At 41.4% G+C, this 15,006-nt stretch overlaps 2 protein-coding genes across 3 annotated transcripts in view; one reads left to right on the forward strand and one right to left on the reverse strand.

Annotated features, from left to right (window-relative positions):
- Positions 1 to 5,485, reverse strand: part of LOC138416911 (uncharacterized) — a 161,206-nt gene extending 155,721 nt beyond the window's left edge. Inside the window, exon 1 of one of the 2 annotated variants that reach the window (XR_011247890.1) lies at positions 5,285 to 5,485. The gene's annotated coding sequence lies outside the window, so the exon portion shown is untranslated. The remainder of the gene's footprint in view (positions 1 to 5,284) is intronic. The other variant, XR_011247885.1, reaches the window with a different exon arrangement.
- SNAP25 (synaptosome associated protein 25) overlaps positions 4,734 to 15,006 on the forward strand; it is an 84,636-nt gene continuing 74,363 nt past the window's right edge. The window contains exon 1 of the mRNA XM_069546396.1: positions 4,734 to 4,881. The gene's annotated coding sequence lies outside the window, so the exon portion shown is untranslated. The remainder of the gene's footprint in view (positions 4,882 to 15,006) is intronic.

Consider the following 15,006-nt stretch of genomic DNA (forward strand, 5'->3'; position numbering starts at 1 on the left):
TTCTCTGAGAGTGTCTTTGGATGAAATTAACATTTAAATCAATAAACTGATGAAGCAGATTGCCCTCCCTAACGTGGTGAGCCTCATCCAATCAGCTAAAGCCCTGAGTAGAACAAAAAGGCTGATTCTCCCCCAAGTAACAGAATCTCTCTTGCCTGGCTTCCTTTAAACTGGGACACTGGCTTTTCCTTGTCTTCAGATTCAAACTGAAGCAATGGTTCTCCATGGCTTGGTGTCTTTGATCTCCAGCTTGTTGACTCACCCCACCCTGCAGGTCTTAAGACTCATCAGCCTCTATCATCATGTGAGCCAAATCCTTGCAGTAAATGTCTTTGCATATATATATATACACACATACATACATATACACATACTTATACGCACACATACATATTAGAGAACAAGAAGGGGGAGGGTAGTATGGGGGAGAGAGAATGTATGTCTCTCTCTATATATTCATTATCCATTGGTTCTGTTTCTCTGGAGAGATACACATGGAGTAAGTTCAATGGGGCTGGCAGAGTCTGTACGAAAGCACAGTGATTCCAGGCTATAGTAAAGCACAAATTCCAGCTGTATCATTTATTAGCTATGGTTAGATTACTTAGCCTCTCTAATCCTCAATTCCCCACTCTGTTTCACTAAAATCCCAGTCCATTCCAGTGTCAAGCATATGGCAGGTAAACGTTGAGTAAATGAATGAACCAACGCAGGTGAAGAAACCAGAGTCATTAATTGATACATATTTCATTAGCAGCTAATGAAAAAAATCAACCCTTCATATTGAAGCAGAGTTATGTCACTACTTAAAGGAAAAGTTAAAAGTCTCATCAAACTGAGAGGTTTACTTAATCATTACTTCACAATTTACAATTTCCTTTTGAGTTGGTTATAATTTTTGTCCCCATTTTACCTATGAGAGGACCAAGGTACAGAGAGGTTACAGACCTAATAAAACTCCTGAAAGACTTACTAAAGGAATATTGGGATCGCTTTCAAATAGCCCTTTGAAAGTTTGCTAATTTTGGCTACTATATTCTCCTTCCTTTTGTCCCTGTCACAGGGTTCTTCCTCCCTGCTTGACCACCTTCATATCTCAGTATGGGAGAGGGTCCTAGGATGCATTCATGTATAAAAGAGACCCTATAATTTCGATGTATTAAGGACTAGGAGCTTGGAAGCACTCCGCATCTGTCTGCTAAGTACTTCTCCTTCCATCCTACAATGTTGTTCTTAGTAAGGAATGAGGTGTTATTTGAAATTATGAGGTGCAGTCTTACTTTTTTTTTCCAACACAGCAACCCAGAAACAGAAACCAATATCTTTAGTCCTCCGTCTACCTCTTACAAGATATGTCTCTGCCTCAGAGGTTTCAGGGCACAATGAGTTTAGATTTAGAGTATTTACGTTTTCCCCAGGTACTATTAAATCACTGTCTATAAATGGGGTGGGGTTGGGGTCAGAGCTGGAAAAATCTATAAAGAGAAAGCAGCAAGTAAGCCACATGGAAAGGAAACCAAGGAATTAAAATGGTTGATCTGTCAAATTGTATATTCTTGTGCACTCACGATATTTTGAAATATTGTTCATGGGTATGATCTTGGAGAAGAGGGTTCTGAGCTGGGCTAGTTCTAAACTACTTGCAAACTGACTTTGGAAAGACCTTATAACATGTTATAAAAACTTTTTAATAATTATTGTTTGTGAGAGACAGTGAGAGTGACGTCGCTCAGTCGTGTCTGACTCTTTTCAACTCCATGGACTGTAGCCCACCAGGCTCTTCTGTCCATGGAATTTTCCAAGCAAGAGTACTGGAGTGGGTTGCCATTTCCTTCTCCAGGGGATCTTCCCAACCCAGCAATCAAACCCAGGTCTCCCACATTGCAGGCAGACATTTTACCATCTGAGCCACCAGGGAAGTTTGTATCTTGTACCTTACCTGGGAGATATAAACTAAATATCTTACATCTGGAGTTACTGCAAACCAGGATACTTTGGCGCATGATGTACCAGAAAAAGCTTTCAGAGACTAAATTAGCATAGTGTAAATATCCATCCAGCAGAGCAGGTAATTTTCTCATTACTCATCAAATGAGCTCCTAAGCATTCATTACTCTACATGTTGGATCTTTGTAGAAATAACTCACAGGCAGCTGAATCATTTCAGAGCAAATTTCCCATCACTTTCCTTCTCTGTATGGCTTAGGCCTTTATGGATCCTGAATAACATAAATATGCTGGTTTCCTACTGGCAAGGATGACTATGGATTTTATTTTAAATCAAGCAAGGAGAAAACCCTAGGGGGGAAATCTCATTATATTAAAATGCATTTAGAGATGTCTGGTTTTCCTGAATAGACTTATATTTATCCAATGTCTATGTTTTCCAAATTTATTCTTTTCTCAGAACAAAATGAAGAACATCTCAAATAGCATCATTTTTAACAGAAGCACAAGAGAATGAGAAATGCTGCCTTCACCCAGCATAATCCTGTAGAGCTTGAGGTATTTTCTGTGATGCTTTGAATCAGTCTGACTCTCTCCTCTACTGTGTAATTTTTAAAGATGTCAATGTGGGGCATCAGCAGTTGAAAATTCAGAATACCAAGCCAGTCCTCCCCTGTGACTGCCACAGAGCTGTCGCCCGCAGGATAAGCCTTCATCACTGACGTAGATACTTTTTCAGTTTTACTATTTTTTAATCTGGAAAATCCCCTACCTCCTCCATTCCTGCACAAAACTTTCTGCCTGAATGACTTTCAGACTGAGGGCCATATACATATTCTGTTTCTTTCCACTTCAGGTTCCCCAACCCCTCAACTTTTATGGGCTAAAAAAGAAAGTCACATTTAGAGGAAAAAAATTCTGATCATAAAGTGTTTTGCTGTGATATCAGTGCATTCGCCTTCACTTTCCCCAGCCCATTCCAGGTTGCTCTACAACGAAGGTGATAGTTGTAACTAGGAGTTTCATTGTCAAGTTTCTGAGGACCAAGCAGATTCTCTTCTTCTTAACTGTACAAGAATATTAAATGTTTAATGAAGTAAACACATTTCAGCAACACGTCCTGTTTTCAGAATCCAGCTTATTTGTTAATTATTATTGAAAACATTAATATTTCAAAATACCCTTTGGTCAAGAAGTCTTTAAAGAGACTAGAACATCCACTTATTTCAATTAAAGGTATTACTTATTGAATTCTTACAGTTCTGTTCGGCATAAATGATCCCTTTACAACTCTGCTTCTCTCCTTTGTTTCCTGGGATTCGTTCTCTCTCTCTCTCCTTGTGCATTAAAAACCTAAGCTGGCTCTCATGCCTCAGAGCGGGGTTGTGTGTTGCGGGGGTTGGGAGTAGAAGTTATACGTTGTCCCCCACCCAGCCCCCAGACAAGGATTTTCCATCGCCTAAAAGGAGCCGTCAAATTTTAACACTGCGAGGCACGACTTCTAATCTCATTCTTCCCGGAAAAGTACAAACAGTTCCTCAACCGAGGTCCCCCCTCCCACGCGCTCCCCAGCTTGCCCTCCCCGCGGAGAGCCCCGAGACAGCCTCCCCAACACCTATGAATCATCCGAGAGGCTGCCACCGCGGGACTATTTGCATATGCGCCCTCCACCACCCCTCCCCTTCTTGGCGCCTAAAGCACACAACAAAGGACAAGATTATTGCTTTATGATTATTCTTTTTAATCTCTCCTATGACCAGCGCTACTAGCTTCTCTCGCCCACGTCTTGTTTTGAGCATCGCAAGGCCAGCTTCGTCTGGTACCCAGGGTTTGCGCACTGAATGAACCAGCAGAATTTTGTAGCGTCCCAGCATCCTTGAACCTGTAGCTGTTCCCATACTACCCGCTCCCCAGAAGCCTAGTCAATCCTATAAGGCATGTACGGCGCCTCTGTGGACTAAGAAGTTCAACATAAAACCCTAGGCTCCGATTGCAAATTCAATCCCAAACAGCGTCATCTATTTTGCCCTCCTCAAACAGCTCTCAACTCCAAGCCTTGAACTCAGCAAACCCACGCTGGTTGGGTTAACTACCTACCATTCCCTACCCTTTCCCCCAACTCCTTTGAAATCTCTGTGATGATTGCTCTGACGTACTTTAAAATAACGTGTACTAGTCTCTCTCCGCAACTGACCATATTAATGCGAACTCCAAGCCCTCGATGCTACTTTGATAAAATGAAGAAATCACTCATAAAAATAGCAACCCACGTAGCCTGACCATATATGGAGCTGGTGGGGGTTGACAGGGATGCCCCTTCGGACCAGCTTTTTTTAAAAAGCAAATTGCAACTGAAATCCCCCACCCCTTGCTCCTCCTCTGCCTTCCCCTTCCGTTTCATGACTCAACCAAAGACTCAACTCAGCAGGGGAAATTTTTTGTATATATATAATCGCATATAGTCCATGTATATAACACATACACATACATACACACACCTATACAAACAAAACAATATCAGAAGACCAGTCGAGAGATAAATGAATTTGCCCGTGCCTGGGTGTTAAAGTGGAATCATAAGAATAGTCCCGTTCGGGTGTTTATAAAAGACTAAAATACAAAGCTTTGCAGTAAAGCGAGCTGGGAGCTGAGTCAAGCGCTCAGTACCTCGCGGCTCCTCCCCTCCCACCCCCGCCCGCGTCCTCCCCCCGCCCTCCCCTCAACACTTCCTCCCCGCCCCTCCAGGAGATGGCTATTAAAAGCTGCTGACGTCAAAAGGGACGGCCATCTTTGATGAGGGCAGAGCTCACGTTGCATTGAAGACAAAACCTCGGGGAGGTCAGGCGCTGTCTTTCCTTCCCTCCCTGCTCCGCGGCTCCTCCACACTTGGAACCTGCAGGGGCCAGGCGAACACCACCCTCTGGAGAAGCCAAGGTAAGGAGACCCCTCCCCAGGTCGTGGATCTGGCACTGGCTGGCTGCATACCCAGAAGGGACCACAGCTGGGCAGACCAAGTGAGCTTGAGCAAATACAAGAATTTGTGCACCCAGGGTGCGGTATTCCATCTGTGTGCGTCCGGCTAGACTCTCGCCTAGGGCTTTATAAAGTATTTTCGAGGTGAGCTGCTTAGGGAAGGGGTGAATGGGGATAGTGCAGATGGAGCGATGGGGTGGAAGCGCAAGAATACGTACAGAATAACTTACTCTTTTGAAACAGTAGTGGGACCCTCTCTCTTCCATTTTGCGATGCAGTTTTCAGAGATGTTTAGGCTGCTGTTTTTATTCTCCCCCCACCCCCCCTTCTGTAGATGAAAACAAACCAACCCTGTCGTTCTGACCTTATTATCATGACTGCTGTCGTTAGGGCGCTGTTATCCAGGGAGAAATTAGGTAGAAGGCAGGGTGCGGGCGCTGGGAGGCGAAAGAAAGGGGAGTTCCCGCCCCGGGCAAGCTGAGCTGCAGCCGCCACAGCAGCCTCCATGCCCCACAGACTTGATTTATGCCGCCTGCTCCACGTCAACAGCAGGCTGGCGGAAGGCGGGCGGGTAGTGCTGGGTGGGAGGGCTCTGCGGAAGACTGGCGGGGGCGGGGGCTCGGGCTCGCCTCCGGGACTGCGGCGGCCCGCGCTCAGCACCCTGGACAGCAACATCGGGGGACTGCGTTGGCGCCCGCGACCTTTCAGCACCGCGGATAGCGGTCCGGCCACAGCGCCTCATCTACCTGCGGCAGAGACGCCTGGCCAGGGCTAGAGGTTTCAGGCCAAACTGCTTCTCTGAGACTCCGATCTCTCGGATATCCCTAATAGAGCAGGCATAGTAGGTTAAAAGGGAAAAATAAATCCTTCCTACCGGACCCCTCTGCAGGCAATTACCAGTTCCCATGCTTAGCTCCTGTATAGCTTCAGAAAAAAGTCTACTTATGGAAATTTTCTGTGTTACTCTCTCCCTCTCCTTACCCCCCGCCTTTTTAAGGTAGAAAACAAACACATTTTTAAAGATCTGTACTTATCTTCCAGTAGGAAATCAGGGGTTTTATTTATTGACACAAAATAGATCTGTCTACAGATCCTAGGTGGTCATGGATAAGGGTATATATGAAGATGGCAACACGATCTCTTTATAGGAGTGTTATATCTTTTGACATATATCTATTTGATAAAAAAAAATATGGGGGTAATTGAACTAAGCGAAATCAACTTCAATAATGAATCCCTCTTCCTCTCCTTTATCTTTGTAATTAGGCATGAACAGAAGCACATACCCATAAAAATACATCTGTAAGAAATATTATGGGTCTTTCAGGGTGTAGATTTAACCTCTTTGGCCATGATTTCAGAATGAGAGGAAGTGTTTCCTATGGACATTGGTTATCTCAGGATAATTTTCTGACTTTGACAACATTAAGACTGGTTTTCCTCCGGAGAATCCAACCGTGCCCTTCAGTGTGATGCAGATGGAAGGACCATAGTGTTAGACTGAAACTGGACTCTGACCTAAAGATCTACTGTAATTTCCTTTACAGCATTGCGGGATTTTGCTGAGGCAGTGATAAGTACTTTAACTATTTTCTACTCTGACATTTTGAGCCTCTGAGTGAACAAAAATTGTTACAGGGATATTTCCAGCCATTTGGCATAGACAAAAATCAATATAAAATGACCAGGAACAAAACTGTGCTCCCTGAGTAGTTGTTAAATAAGAGTAACAGCATCATGTGTAAGAATGTAGATACCACATATTAAATAAATGTTAGCATGATCCCTTGAAAAGCCTTAAAATAAGATCTTATATTGGGGCTAGTCATTAAGTCCAGTCATTTATATGCTAGAGGTGCTCAAATGCCCTATCCACATAGAGAAAGTATTTTTCATTCCTGGCTATTTATTTACTACTGTTCTACAGTTTTTTATGGATAACTATGTGGTTCCATGTAAGTATATATTCAACTGTTGTTGGATACAAATGTAAAATTGTTATTGAAGTGTATGTAACTGCATAGATGAATTTTATAACTCTGCAGTCTACAGAAGAAATAAACAACTGTGTTTTAGTGATGGGAGGAGGGGAGACAAGATGGCTAGGAGTCTTTAAAAATGCTTTGACTCCATGCTGCATGTCCAGACAGCTCTCTGCGTAGTTGCGACAAATGAAAAAGCTCAACGCTTCCGGAATTACGTGCTTGGTCATTAGTAATTACTGCTGGGTTTGTTTGTAGTGGGATGGTGGGGCAGAGGTAGAGGACTGCAGTGAAGCTGGCAAAGGGCACAGATCTGGGAGGAAGTGTTGATGTGCACAATTATGGAGCTAATGGCTTACTGAGAAGTTAAACAGAAATGTAATTGAAACATGAATTTTAACATTTACATTATTGATAAGCTTCAGGGAAAAAAATCGAGATATTTCCTATCTTAAGTTTTAAATTTAAAAAATCCAGGGCAATACAGTGAGAAGAGGCAGAAGCAGATGGATGTAAAGACTTGCCAAGAAACATTAACACAGACCTTCTGATGGCCCCTGCCTGTTTGCTCGCTGGAATTTTCTGCCTTACCACCTTGGCGTTCAGAACATGAAACAATTTGTAATCTTATTAACCTCTCCATGGTAAAATCTCCCAAGAATTCACTATCTTATTTTCACTTTGTTAGACATGCATGACCACACATGCACAAACACAGTACAAACTGCCCCTGAATTAGATTATATAAAGACACTTCTGAAGGCTTAAGTCTTGACCATCGACCAGAAGACTGAGGTGTCTGCCAGTAGCACCTCCTCTTGTAGCAGGCAGCCTTCAGCAGATCGTGTAGGTGTTGGCGATCAGGAGAAGTGAGAGATAATTTGAGAGAGAAGTTGAGAAAGAAGATATGAAGGATTAAAAATACATGAATCTGCTTTTTATATGATGCACTATGAATAAACCTTTTCTCACATCATGGAACTGATTTACAGCTCTATAAAGGGAAGAAAATTGGTGTTTTCAGCCTCAGTGCTAGATACATTTCTGCAATGTCATCCCTTGTCAGCAGAGACAAACCTGATTGAAAGATATTGATCAATCAGTGAGCAGCAGATGCATAAATGAACCCCACTGAAGATATAAAATCTCATGCTTAAATGGTTTTTGACCTCAAGAAGTTTAACATCTAGTATTCTTAATGAAAACAATAAACACCAAACATTTGTAAATAATACCGGAAAGAAAATACAATAAAACAGTAGAAGGAAAATCATGAGGGAGTATATAATTATTTGCTAAGTCAATGTGACCAAAAGTAAGGAATGAAAATTCTTAGGGCAATATTTCATTGGACTAGAATGGTTTGACAGAAGAAACAGAACCTGAGCTGGCTTTTGGAGGTTGGAGAGAGGTGGAGGGAAGTCTGCCAAGTAAAAGTTACAGCATAGGTAGGACTACAAGTTAAACAGGCTCAAGTTATGCTCAGCAAACCCTAAAAATGCCCATCCATTTGGGTGGAGTGGGAAGCTTGTAAAGGGGAATATGCTAGAACAGTGAGTTAGAGCCATCTATGAAAGGCTTTGAATGCTACACTGAGGAATTAGTGCTTTATCCTTTGAAGATGATTTCTGAGCAGAAGCTGATGTACAAAGTAGCCATGTCTTTTTTTAGCATTTTGGAATTGTTGTTGACTGAATGGAACTAAATTTGCATTCTCTCATGAATAGACAGTGGCAAAGTGTTATCATAAAGGATGATAAATTTAAAAAAATAATAACCAGTCCTCATTTAGTCATCTGTTAAGATCACCCTGCATGGAGGGAATATTCTCAGATATAGAGAATGGGCTTGTAGGAGAAGGAGAGAGTGGGACAAATGTATATATACACTACCGTGTATATACATATATACACTACCGTGTGTAAAATGGATAGCCGGGAAGTGGCTGTGTAACGCAGGGGGCCTGCCTGGTGCTCTGGGAGGGCCTAGCGTGCTGGGATGGGAGGAGGGGAGGGAGGCTCAAGAGGAAGGGGAAATATGTGTAATGATGGCTGATTTGCACTGTTGTACAGCAGAAGCCAACAGAATACTGTAAAGCAGTTTTCCTCCAATAAAAAAATAAAGGAAACCAGATATCTCAAAAAATAATACATTTTAAGAAAGATCATCCTGCAGTATACACATGGGCTTCTAAGTCCTACCCAGAAGTTAATTGTAAGTTTCAAATTTTAGTTATTGACTGGAACAAATTATTCAAGATGAATGTCTACCAAGAAGGTTCAGAATCGGGTCAGAAATCTGGGGATGAGAGGTATCCAGAAGGCACACTTGAATAATAAACATGTGGAACACTCTTGTGGACTCTGAGTATTCTGCATTGTCAAATATACTAACTGGATAGATGGGGAAAGAGGCCAGGTTTTCTATTCATGCTTCAGGCAGCATGACACACAGAACCAGTTCCCAGTGGCCAAAACTGGAGAAAAAAGAAAGGAAAGAAGGAATACAAGATGCTATGATGAAAGTTTGAAAAACTGAGGTAAGGTGGGTAGTATATCATATTTCTTTCCCTACCATCCTAGCATCCTAGCTGAATTTTGCTGATTACTCTCACTCCAGGGCTTGCTTGAGGTCTGAGCTATACCCATTTTCTTTTTAATCTTGTGGTTGCTACTCTCACAGCAGAGCTTCACAATTCCAAATTCTGATGGAACTGCTGAACCCAAAATAGTCCGTGGCTTCATGTGGAAAAATAAATGGCAGTTGCAGACATAGATCTTGTTGCTATTTCAATTCTCGCTCAGAAGTGTCAAGGGACTATTCTCATCTGTTCTTCACCAAAACACTGACAGGAGAGACATCCTTAGGATAACATGTTGATTTCCAAGTTGGCTCCCTGGGGCAAAATTGCAGATAGTGACGTTTGATGCTTTAGAAGGTCAGACTGATGGTTATTAAACTGAGTGCAGAGGGCCTTCCAAGTTATTAAGTAGAAGGGAGGAGATAGGACAGAGCGCTGAGGAAGCAGAACGTGGTGAGTGGAGACGGTTTTTTAAAAAGTAATCTTACAAGAGGAAAGAGGCTTCAGAGAAATTTCCAGAGAATGCTGTCTACACTTTGAACTCTTCAGAATTACTATCATTGCTGCTTGTTTGTACATAATTTTCTTCCCAAGGATCTCAAAGCACTTCGCCCAATATAAAACTCCAAGCAGTTTTCTAATGTCTAAATAAATGATAAACCATAGTCAGTTCATATATGATATTAGATAACATTTAGTAAGCCATAAATCTGAGAACAGAGATACCCAAAGCAGTGATTAATCAGAATAGGTCTGTGGGGGAGAAGAGTGAACCTCTAATTCTAAAAGCTTTTACCTGTGCTAGCTCACTGAATCCTCATAACAGTCCTGTAATCAGGTACCATTATTGTTTCCATTTTACAGAAGAGGAAACTGAGGCGAAGAAAGGCTAAATAACTTGCCTAACATTACAGAGCAGAGCCAGGTTTAAATGCAGTCCGTGTGATTTCAGAGTCTAAGCTATACACTCTGCAGCCTCTTGCAGCGTCTACATTTTTCATGTTGGAGAAATAGGGCACAGAATATCCATGATTTTTTGTTTGTTTGTTTGCAGTATCTTTCCCCTTTCAGTTTGATGGCAGAGCGTGATGGCAAGGATGCTAGCTGCTCAGGAGCCAGGAGCTCTGGATTTAGACCCAAAGCAACTGCTTTTTATTTTCTTTAAATGAATCATTCAACCACTATTGAATGGTGGAACTGAGTTCCACTTGGAACTCAATTTCTCCATCTACTGAATGACAGAATTGAATGAATGCTTTCCAATATCCTTACCATATTAATGAAGTTAATGAAATCAGTGGTGAAAAGTCTAGGTGGGTGAGTCTGAGACGGTTTACCTGGTGGTCTCTGAGGTTACTGCCTAATACCACTTCAGTAACTGACCTGACTGCCTCTCTCAGTGTAACATTAATTATATCCACCACCCCTCTGCTCCTCAATGTTTCTCTCTCTTTTTTCCCCCTCAATAATTTCTTTGACATCATCTTTCTGAGGCCTTTCTGGTCAGACTTAAGAAATCCTGACTTTTTTCTCAAAGCCCTAATCTGAGTCATCACTGCTTTGGGGGATCTCCCCTCCTTCTCAATCAGATTTATTGCTGTCTGGCACAGACTGTTTTATTCAACCTGCCTAAACTTTTTATAATTCCTCTTTCAACCCACCTAACTGTTTTTAAATTTTTCTTTCTAAACCCCCTTTTGATCATGACTTCTGCCTCATTTAAAGCAATTGATTAGCTGTTATATCCTCATTCTTCTTTCTTCTCCTACCTCTTAGAAAAGGGGAGACAGAAGCTTTTTATAGAGTCTGTGAGATCATAAGTACTTAAAAAGCAACATTTTCATATGAACTGAATTACATGATTTAAGTAGCCAGCTCAAAAACTAATAAAATTTGGAGGATTGGGAGAAGGCGCTGAAATAACATTACAAAAAAGTTTCAAGGATGAGGGACTAGGAGAGAAGGAAGCTTTAAAGGCTATGAGATTTAAAGTTCAGAGGTTACAGCTGGCGGTACAATATATGTTAATTAAATTCATAGTCATGTGTGGATTAAATTCACAAGTTCCAGAAAAGCCTTGTTCCCCTTGTTGCTATAACTTCATTCTTACTGCAGACTTCAGCATCTTTCCGTCAAAGTAAAGCATGATAACAAGAGGAGATGCTAACTGATTTTCTTACTGCTGACTCACAGAGGTTAGTTTCAGCAGTGATTAACTAATGAGAAGAACAAATCTGTATCCCCAAAAAGAGATGGGGAAAAATCCTGTTCAAGTGTTAGTGCTTCCTTTTAAATGCTTAACAACCATTCTGGAGGAACTCAAAGTGAATTAACAATGCTCAGACTGGATTGGTGCTGAATGACAGCTGCGCTAGGTTTATGAATTGCTTTCTGTGGTTTTGAAAAATAAATTTGATCCTCTTAGTTAGTAAAAGAAGCTGAAGTATAATCCCTGTGAAGGGAAAATTAAAACAACTTACTTATCTTTTATTCTATTGTTGGGTTTTTGTTACTGATTTTATTTGGTTCCTATTACTGAGAGGGGCTTCCCTGGTGCCTAGACTGTAAAAATCTGCCAGTGTGGGAGACTCAGGTTTGATCCCTAGGTTGGGAAGATCCCCTGGAGAAGGGAATGGCCACCCACTCCAGTATTGTTGCCTGGAATTCTCCAGGACAGAGGAGTCTGGTTGGCCACAGTCCATGGCAAGAGTCAGACACAAGTGAGCAACTATTGTGTTATATTACCCAGAGATGGCTAATTCTCATATCTTAATTTGAGACTGCACTTTCTGTCCGCTCACCTCATTTTCCAAAATGGTCCATTTCATACTTGAAGAAAAGGTTGTTTTCCGTCTAGAATGGTTCCAGATTCAACAAAATGCCTATCTTGTCCCAGTTTCCCCATCATTTTCTATATCCAAATGACCCTAGATATAGCTTTTGAACTTGGGAGATGATTTTTTATGCCTATAGGCTTGAGTGAGCGGTTTCTGTCCTTTGCTGATGACATGTAAGAAAACAAAAGCCTCTCAGCTGCCCCCAGAGGCCAGAGTTTCCCTGTGCTCCTGCCTCATCCCTATTCTAGAGAAATCTCTCAGTGCAGCTTAGAGAGTCCTGCAAGTTGAACAGAATTCCCTTTCCATGGAGAATCTCAAGCCAAATTGCTGATCTCTTTTATTCATGTTCTGTACAGTTTCAAAGAATAGTGACTGACAAATTGTGAAGCAGTATATTTGTTAAATTTTGCTGAGGTTGGTCTGACAGCTAGTTAGAGGCAAATCACACGGCAGCATAGACAGAAAGTAGAGAGAAATAAATGCCAGTAAATCTGCTAGGAAGAACACTGGCAAAAGGTTTCAATATGCAATAGTTCCATCGAGTGAATTTTTTCATTTTCATAGGAAAGTCCATTATAACTTCATTATAATACTAGAAAGCAAGATAGTATTCCTGATTTATGCTTGAGAAATTGCTGACTATATGAACTTTTTCCAATTTCAAAGTGACTATCCCTCTATTCCCTCCTAAAACATAAATCAGCTGTCATTATAGCACTCTTCACTAATTCAACAAATATTTATTGAACATCTGTCTTGTCCCAGGAAAGCAGTACTGGTTAGTGAAGATAGAGCAGTGAATAAAACATACGTGATTCTGCCTTCAGTGTATTTTCGCTGGGCATCTGTTCTTGGTGTATTTTTCTTTTAGAAGACACAATTCACCTTGAGTCCTTTTAGACTCAAGGACATTAACCCAACTTAGAAAAGCATTTGGCTCTCTGTCCAAAATATGCAACTGATTGAAAGTTTCTACTCAGTGATCAATGTCCATGGAAAGGTTGTCATCATAAGCAGAATGTAAATTAAGAACCATCCTTAGCCGTCTAGGAACTTAGTAAATATCTAAGATATGCCTGTGTGCACATTTGTCTCTGTGTGGCAACAAATTAGGATATCACTAAATGTCCTTTATATTCCTGTTATATTGCAGTACCCCAATCTCTCCCTATATAGACCATTCCCCACCACTCATGGGGAGAATAGGTCAGGCTTCAAGAAACATAGTATTTCCTAGGCCAGAAAACCTAGTCCCAACTATAAAATTCATGGCACAAAGTAAGAATAGAGTGACTGAGAAAAACAGCAACATCTTTTAGGTGACAGTACCTCCCAAGCCAATCCACTCCCCTCCTCTGAAAACTCCCTTAAACAAGTTTCAAAGATTCAGGAATACACAGAAGAATGTAATGATCTCCCAGCTCTTGCTTTTCAGAATCTACCTCTTCTTACCAATAAGCAATGCCCCCATCTTCCTTATAAGATTTATCACATTGCTATGTAATTATGTACTTGTGAATTTCTCTACCTTAACAGACTATAAAGGTCTTTGAGACCAAGGGCAGTGTCTTAACCATCTTTGAATCCTCAGCACTTGTAACAATTCCTGTCACACACCAGGTATACAGGAAAAGAATGAGTGAATGGGGATGCCAGCTACCCCTTTGCAGAGAATTCTACCACTGTAAGTAATTTTTTCTTTTATTGATCAGATATGATGATCAGAACAACTCAGAAATACAGATTCACCCTAAATGTTGGAATAAAATTGTGTCCTAAAGAATTACGTTTGTTCATCCCAACTAGCTGCCAAAGTTTGGCAAATAATTAATTTTTCTGACCCACTGTTTTATCACCTATGAGTCAAGAGTTAAAATGCTAATGACGAATCAGAAGAATCTCAAGAAAAACATTACTAAAAGTAGGTTTATATTCAGATATGAAAAACCACTGAAGAACATGAAGGATATTGCCTATGAGTGATTTAGGCCAGTTTCACATATAAGGCCAAGCTGTTTAACATAGATAAGCTGTTGAAATTCTTTACTTTCCGTTAGGATAGAAAGGATATTTTTGCTGCCTCTCTTCGCATGTTTACTGAGACATACAGTCAGTGGAGATAGATCGGTGGCTTCAGCTCACTCTTGTTTTTGAGGCCACGCATTTTGCTCGCTTCTGTGATGGAGTGGTGGCCTGGTATATAAGAACTCTCCATGTTGAGTTAACTTCTGAGAAAATGTCCTCCAAACACAATAATTTCTAAGTTGTCCTTTCAAACATCCAGTGTCCTCTTGCATAGGAGAGAAAAATAACCTGAGACATGATGTGGTAAATAAGTCCCATTTATCATCCACCTGCCAACACAAGACTCAGCTTTGATCTCCAGGTCAGGAAGACCCCCTGGAGAAGGAAATGGCAAACCACTCCAGTATTCTTGCCTGGAAAATCCCATGGACTGAGAAACCTGGCAGGGTTGCAAGACAGTTGGACATGACTTAGCAACTAAACAACAACAATCATTAAGAAAAAGCCGTTACCAACGCAGCACTGAATTTTGCATGCCCCGCCCCCGCCCCTGCCAGTCCTCTTGAGACAAGTCTAAAACCACTGAGCAGTTACTCTGTGCCCTACCTTCCCCAACTGAGTGGAGGCACCACTTATTGGCCACCAGAAAAAAGTAACTAAC

Source organism: Ovis canadensis, chromosome 13, assembly GCF_042477335.2.
Source record: "Ovis canadensis isolate MfBH-ARS-UI-01 breed Bighorn chromosome 13, ARS-UI_OviCan_v2, whole genome shotgun sequence".
NCBI classification, from domain to species: Eukaryota; Metazoa; Chordata; class Mammalia; order Artiodactyla; family Bovidae; genus Ovis; species Ovis canadensis.